The sequence below is a fragment of the Alligator sinensis genome, unplaced genomic scaffold (genome assembly GCF_000455745.1).
Source record: "Alligator sinensis unplaced genomic scaffold, ASM45574v1 scaffold171_1, whole genome shotgun sequence".
Lineage (NCBI taxonomy): Eukaryota > Metazoa > Chordata > Crocodylia > Alligatoridae > Alligator > Alligator sinensis.
In genome coordinates this window covers 1024845-1032951 of record NW_005842552.1, presented here as the reverse complement: position 1 = coordinate 1032951, position 8107 = coordinate 1024845, and positions in this window count along the sequence as shown.

Genomic DNA, 8107 nt, shown 5'->3' with positions numbered 1-8107 from the left:
CTCTTTCAGAGGTTTGGCGCTAAGCAGACCAGACGTGTCAGACAAACAGGGTTATTGTTTCTCACTTAAGCTTTCATTGGAGAATAGCACTAAGGAGTGAGGAAGAAATCAGTGAGACTCATCTCTTAGGGTATTTTTGCATGTGCTCTAGGAGGTGTGTGAGGGGAGGGAGGCATTTTAATTAGCTAGCTGCGCTAATTAAAAGCGTCTGAGCATCACGTGTATCAGCATCCTCCATGCTGAAAAATGGCGGTGGGCAGCGTTCCCTCTAGGCTGTGCGGTGTGTGCAGCTGTGCAGGCATGCCTGGCAGTGTAGCATGAGCACACCTGTGCAGCTGTGCACGCCATGCAGCTTAGGGGGAATGCTGGCAGTGGGGCACTTTGAATGAAAGCTCATCAAACAAGCTTTAGTTCAAAGTGCCCTGCTGCCATTTTTCAGTACGGGGACACTGATACACACAATGCTAGAGTCTGCTGGAGCGCGTTTACTTCTGTCCTCCAGCAGACTCGACTGAGTCTGCTCTGGCATGCTGGATATCCAGCATGTTGGAGCCAGCTCCCTAAACAACTATAGGAGCCCTTAGAACTCATTCTTTTCTGCTGAGGTGCTGAGCAACCTAGCTTTGACCCCAAGAAGCACTTAAGCAAATGTGTAAGCACTTCGCTGGATCCAAATTAGAAGGTCCAGTGCTTTAAGACAGGGGTGTCAAGTATATGTCTGATTTCCTCAACTCACAAGGCTCTTGGCAGGCTGGGGAATTTAGGGGTGGAGCCAGCAAGGAGCAGGACCTGCTGCAGAATCCAGGGCAACAGGGCCCCATTGGCCCTGACCCTTGGTTGCAGGTGGGTTGAGTGAGGGCTGTTCTGACACAGCTCTGCTGCTGCTTGGCCCACTGCTATTTGCCTTGCAGCCACTTCACCCATGGTCACTTGCCAGTCATTGGCCCCACCACCTCTGTCACTGGCCCTGCCATCTCTGCCACTTGCTCCACCATTATCGGGTCCAGGTGTAGTCCATGAGGAGTTTTGTAGTGAGGATCCATCCCAGGGCATGGGGTGAATTTGACATGCCCGCCTTAAGGGATCTCACCCTTAAGAGTAACAAGTCTGGAAGCACTGCTCCTCAGGACAGCAGTTAAGCTCATGTTTAGATGGAGATGTAGGCATATGCTGAATTACTGTCATGATTTGCCATCCTCACAGTCCAGAACCAGAGAAGATACCAAACCAGCGGGTAGTTATAAGGATGCAACAGAATCAAAAGATATGAGGAAACATCAAATGCTGGTCACATGTAAGAAGGAGACAGGAGGTAGGAGGCAGGATAGCAGTGATATCCCTGAAAGTAACAGGGCTGTGAGTCCTTTGAACTTGACAGAACATGACAGAGCTGTACAGAGATACAGCTGGGGTGTCATGCATGTAGAAGATAGGATGTATATTGTTTCTTGAGAAACTGTCTGCTGGGAGGGGAGATGTGAGTTCAGAGTTTGTTGATATTAATATGACAATTTTCATAAAAATCAAGTCCCTTATGATTTCATGCAGCGTGGCATACATATTAGCAAGCAATTAGCTGGTCGCATGGGCAAAGAGGTGCAATCAAAGCTGTGGCTGGAACACTAATTGCAAACTGCAGGGAAGTGGAAAACTTCAGTCATTTAGCTGAAGAGGTGATTTTAGAGGGAAGATAGGTTGGCCAACATATTCAGCCCCAGGGGCCCAATGTTTGACTTCTAACAGTGGCTTGTTTTCAGGTTCTGAGCTCTGCTCTTCACCTGTTGCTACTTAAATGCCAGCATCTCTGAAAATCTGGCTGTATAGCCCGGAGTCACTTAGTGCTTTGGAAAATCTGGCCATAAAAATAAATCTAGGCTTACCAGGTTTTGGCTGTTGCTGTTAGGGCTGCTTACGCTTCTGTCTAAGGGGAGGAATTGTTTTATCTGACAAGACAGGCATTCAGTTTTCTCTAAGGGCACTGATAGACATTCAGGCCTCTGCTCTAACTCATGTCGCTTTTCATAAAGCACCATGAGTTAAAGCACCCCATGAGCCAACAGATATTTGCCTGTTGGATTGAGGCGGGGGGAGGGGGGAAGGAATTGAGCCTCACTACTGGTAAGCAGTGAGCTGAGGAACTTCCCCTCTCCCTAGCCATGTCACCCCCTCCCAGCTCTGGGCCTGTCAGGGAGGGAGTGGGGAGGAGGATGGGGAAGCCAGCAGCAGTGAGCTGCCTGTTGGGCTTTGCCCCCAGTGTCAGCTGGGGGTAAGTGTGGATTGGGTCCCCCCACCTTGCGGTGCCACCCCCATCTCCCCAGCTGGGGTACTGGGGTGAGCTGGTCTATCCCACAAGGCAGGGGGGAGGGTTCTGATCCACGTCCCCCCCACCTCTCCAGCTCAGGTCAAGCAAAGCCCAGTGGGCAGCTCACTGCTACTGGCTTCCCCCTCTTTTCTCCCCCTTCCCTCCCTGCTAACAACCCTGAGGGCAGGGCTAAGCTGCATCATCCCAGCCCCAAATGGAAGAAAAATTAACCCTAGGAAACACACGTTCCCTAAGGTGCTCTGCAGCAGAATGCCTCCATCTGATACCTCATTTGAGGAGGGTTAATTTTCTTGTGCAATTGGCCACTTTAAAAGTGCTCTGCAGCCATACATGTGTCATAGCATGGCTGTAGAGCACTTTCAGGGGGCCAGTCACACTAAAAATGTAACTTCTGTCTGCACCCTAACAGTTCAGGGCACTGTTGAAAAGGAGCCTAAAGGTGAAGGGGTCTCTCAAGCCTAGTGGCGCACTGGAGGAGTGTGTTTAAGGCACACCAGTCTCTATACCCAATGGCACAGAAGAAAGTGATGTGATAGCATTATGTGAAGCCATTTTGCTCTGTAGCTCAAAAGACCAAGTACCCTTTTCCAGCTGAGTTGAGTTGAGTGGGGATAGCCTTTCACATAAGTCCCCAGCAGAGCTTGATGCCTCTGGAGGCAGAGCAAGGTATCTTAACCACTCTGCTGTCCTGCCCCACTTGGAAGAAGTAGTGGACTGTAAATAAGGTCTGATCCTGTAAGGTTCCAGTGATTTCCTCTGAGGTTAGTGGGAGTGTCTGGCACTCACCTCCTCTCTGTGTCACCATTTCTGTTAGAAGCAAGTGAATGACTAAGTCCAAATTTTCCTTCTCCTTTATGGTGGAGCAGATACACTTGAAATATGACTCTAATTGATCATCTTGCAAAATTGCCAGTCCTGCTTAACTGCAGTTTCGTTAGCCCCAATTACATTGTAACAAGCATTGTATCCGCATGTTGGTGAATATGTAAACCACTTAAAATCTCTTTGGTCCCACTGGACGCATCTGCATGAGATGCTTAATGCCCATTGAACTAATTCTACTGTGCATTAGCGCGGCTGGCAAAAACCATGCTAACGTGCAGTAGATTATCCTGATGGGCATTAAGCATCACCTAAAAGGTGTTTATCTACACTAATGCATGGTATCTTTAGTCCAATGGGCATTAAGCATCACCTAAAAAGTGTTCATCTGCACTAATGCACGGTAGCACCGATTCCAGTACATTAAGTTAGTACCTGTTCTGTCAGATACTAACTTAATACGCTGTAATTACAGTGCATTAATGACCATATAGATGTGCCCACTGTAAGGTAATTGTGCCTTGTTTAATGCATGATTGGGGAAACTCTTCTAAAGCAGCTTTGCACTGACTGAGTCCTGCCAATTTAACAGCATAAGGCCCTCTGAGAAACAAGGTTAAAAAGTCTTAATGAGGTGCAAAAAGCTTAGCCCTTGCTGTTCCTATAATTAATTACACCTGTTTATGCAGCATTTGGATAAATGCATAATCCCAATGTTCAGCATCTAAGTAGAGTGCATTATAGTGGAAAGTTGGAGGGCCCAGAGAGTAGAACAGCTGTTTCACCTGAGTTTGGGGTAGAAGTTCACAGCCCAACGTTCTATTATTTTATCATCCAAAGTCATAAACATATTTAAAAAAGCAGGGGGCTGTATTTTTACCGTAATTGGAGCAATGGGTGCTTGGCATCCTTGGCAAAAAATAGATGCGGTACCTAAATGTAGACCTTCCATTTCATAAGTAAGCACCCAAGGGTGGAAATTTTGGCCTAAATGCCTACTATCACCTGAATGCATAATGCAGCAGGCCCATCTCCTTCTCGCACACAATCACTCACTCAGTCACTCACACACATAGCCCAAACTCCCACACGGAGCTCTGCTGGGGAACTAGCTGCTTATGTAACTACTTTCTGTGTCATTGAAATAGTGCCTTAGGTCTGGAAAGTGCTGCATGCAGTACCAAAGTTTTTCTAGCATAAAAAGATCTTACTTTGATAAATACATTTGAGTTTCCTGCATAAAACAATGCTTTTATTTTCCCAACACTGTATTGTAACAGCACTAGTCATAAATTGTAGCATTCATATTTGTAAATCTTTGGAAACTAGTCAGGAAGAACAAAACTTTGTGTTGTCAGGTCACATTAACTCCAGAATTTCTTACAGGCAAATTGTGTCTTGAATGTTCTGCACGATTCACAAAAAAGGCCTTTCTCTGTGTAAGGCATCAGCTCCCATTAAGCAGAAGAAATAAGCCACTAAATGCAAGATGTAAGTGTGTATCTTATGAATAGGCTGAACTAGTTTAGATAAATGAGTTCAGATGGTGGTAAACAATTATAATCTGCTCGAGTTATCACCTCTGTCCATCCACAACCAAGGCAAACAGCCTTCTTTCAGTTTCTGAGAAAAGGTAGAGGCCACAGCTTGTGGTCAGTGATAAGCAGGACTGATTCATAGATTCATAGATGTTAGGGTCGTAAGGGACCTCAATAGATCATCGAGTCTGACCCCCTTGAGTTGATCTTGAGTTGTGGTTTATACATTAGCCATTTAAATCTGGATTGTACATCTGTGCTTCACCAGGAACTTGTATAGGAGCATACAGTAGATCACTAGTTCCTAGCCTTCTTACACCGAGACTCAAAAGCAGCTGTGATAGTGAAGAGCATCGTGTCTGTTTCAGTCAGCAGCTCCCAGGTCTTCCAGGGTTGACAGTCCTTCCAAGCCGATTGCCTCACTCAGACTCTCAGGCTCTGAGACAAGCTGGCTCCCCAGGTTGACTGATTCTTGGAGCTGTCAGCACCCAGTCCAACCAGGAAAGAGGTCCTCAATCCTAGGACTGACTCTATGGCAAGGATGCCCCAGAGTCATAGATGACCTGGTATTCTCTGCTGACAGTCCACATGGTTGGCCTGCCTGGAGCCGCAAGACCTAGAATCAGTTCCAGGACTTTCATACACTCGGCGCCATACTAGGAAGCCTGGAAACCCTATGATCTCTGCCCAGAGCTGTCCCTTGGGGGAGAGGGGGGTGAATCAGGGCAACTACCCCGGGCCCCACGCTTTGGGGGGCCCTGCAGACAGTGCTGTACAGGCCCCGTGGACAGCGCTATTGGCACATGCTGAGGGCACCACCACTCTGTGTGGCCGGCCGGCTTTGCGCTCCAGCAGCTCATCAATCCCTCCCCCACCCCCCACCCCCATTCCATGCTCTGGACACTAGTCACCCCCCAACATACACACACAGGCCCCACACAGGCTGATATGCCCTGGGCCCTGCACACCCCTAGGGTAGGCTCTGTCCCAACCCCACAGTATAGCGTGCACAGTGAAACTACCATACAACTATAGTCTCTGGCAATATGGTAGCCTCCACAGTCGGCCAGTTGAACTAGCAGGAAATGGCAGAGATTTCCATTAGAGTCCTACCAGCGTGGTTGAAGTTTCTCCAAACCAAGGCATTCTGTGGAACTTACCAGGCTCAGCAAATGTGTATGCTGTCAGAAAGTTCAGTGCCAGTTCCAGTGCATAACAAAGAATTGCCACTGATGTGGAGCCCTGATGTGGGGCTGGTGGCTGGTTATTGCTGTACCCAAGAGTACAATCCTTCCTCCTCTTGCACAGTGTTCCAAGGAAAGGTGCCTTTCCTTCAGGTCTATGGTGTTTTGCTCTGGTGCTGCCACTAGAATGGAGCTTGGTGGGGTCAAAGGCAGGAGAAGACCTGGAGCAAAGTGGGAATGGAACTACAGGGTGGTGGGTGGTGGGTTTTTTCTCCACCTTCATTTCCCTGGATCCTTGCACTCACATTCATTGCTTTTGTTTCAACTGGTGGGCTCTGATCTGGTGTTCACTTCTTCACAAACAAATAGAACATGATGGTCTGGGAGGGACTAGACTAGGAGAATGATGTGGCCTTGTTGTCTCCAGTCTATGGGCGAAAACTACAACTAAGAATACATTGTGTCTTAGAGCCACCAAACATCTTTCACTCCCTTGCTGCCTGTAAAGCAACTGAAAGTCAATGCTTTCCATCCCTCTGAAAAGCTCCAATTGCCTAGTGGATGGCTCCTGCCTATTATTAATAATAGCAAGGTACTAAATGTATAGTTGGGGCCATAAGAATTATTACTAGGGCTGTGCAACACTTCAGTCCCTGATTCAATTAGGTGAATATTCAGCCTGATTCGGTGGTCAATCTCCAAATCCAAATCAAATCAGAGGACCCTTTAATCTCTCTGAATTGAATCAGAACCCTCCAAATTGATTTGGATAGATTCGGAAAGATTTGGACATAGACACATCTTTAAATGTTTTTTCTACGTACCTCTAGGTAGCAGGCGGCTTGTGAATGCTGTGATGCTGAGGCTCCTGGAGTGTCCCACAGGAGCACGGGGGACTCCCCAGCGCACACAGCAGCAGACCTGGAAGTGGACCAGAAGCACTTCCGGTCCACTTCTGGAAGCGCACCACCCCTGCAGTTTTCACACCCCCGTGGCGTAACACATACATGTGACATGAGTTTTATTTTCAAGAACTTGGGGTGCAGTTCCCCCCTGAACTCCTGCACCAATCTTCTTGAAACATGGCAGGCTTCATGCTCTCGGCAGAGGCTACCAACCCTGCAGGTTTCATTCAAATCAGACAAAAAACAACAAAGTTATAGATATTTCATTGATTCCCCATTATACCCTATGGCCGGATCTCCAAGACGGCTCTGAAGCTTTTCCGAAGTGGTTTGGAAGCTCCGAATCATTTTGGAAAGTCTAACGAAGCCAGAGTTTTTATCCAGACATGCTGCTTCTGATGCCGATCCGAAGCACAGTCCAAAGCCTCACACAGCCCTATCATCTGCCTACTTGCCAGTTTTCCCTGCTGCAGCAGTGGGGAGAACAAATTTAAGACAACCCTCCAATAATTAGATCATATATATGGGAAATTATAACAAATTTATACATTTTCATGCATAGAATTTAGTTACTGGGGGTCATCTTAAATTCAGGGTCATCTTGGATTCAGATAAATATGGTACCTAATTGACTGTAGGTGTGAATTGGAAGTGTTTGCCCCTTTAGTCTCCACACACTCCATAGGCCTTCCAGCATCTGGTTGCTACTTTCTCTGTTCCTCTCCCTTCCCCCAATACACATGCTCAAATTAAGGCAAGGAAAGAATTGTGACCAAGTCACAGCTACCTCCGTCTGCTCTTTGTGGGAGCTGTGAACCACTTCTTATACAAGACCCTGTCCAAAAGTCCAGTTTATCCTTTAATAAATATTCTCTTTTCCACCTTTGATTTCTCTGTCTCATACTTCATTGTGGTGTTTTGTCCTTAACAAGTCCATACTTAATACAACCCCCAGGCAGTCATTACTTCAAGTATATTCTTTTTCTACCAAACTTTTGACCAGGTCTCTATCAGTTATCCTATCATACACTGAGGTGGTTGTGATATGCAAAAATTCTCAATTAGATCAGGAGTTTCAATCCCAAACTACAAGTACAAAATACTTTAGTCTTCCAGTTGTGCAGAGGATAATCATTAGGCCTGTGCAAAGTGGCTAGTATTTGCTTTGGATTCGGATTCAGCCAATTCGGGGAACAGTGATTTATTTGGTTATTCGAATCGCTGTCCTGAATCGATTCGGCCAAATCTGATTCGAAGATTCAGCTACTGCTGAATTGGCCAAATCTCCAAATCAGCCCCATTTCTCCCCCCCCAGCCAGTCAATGCCCGCCCCAC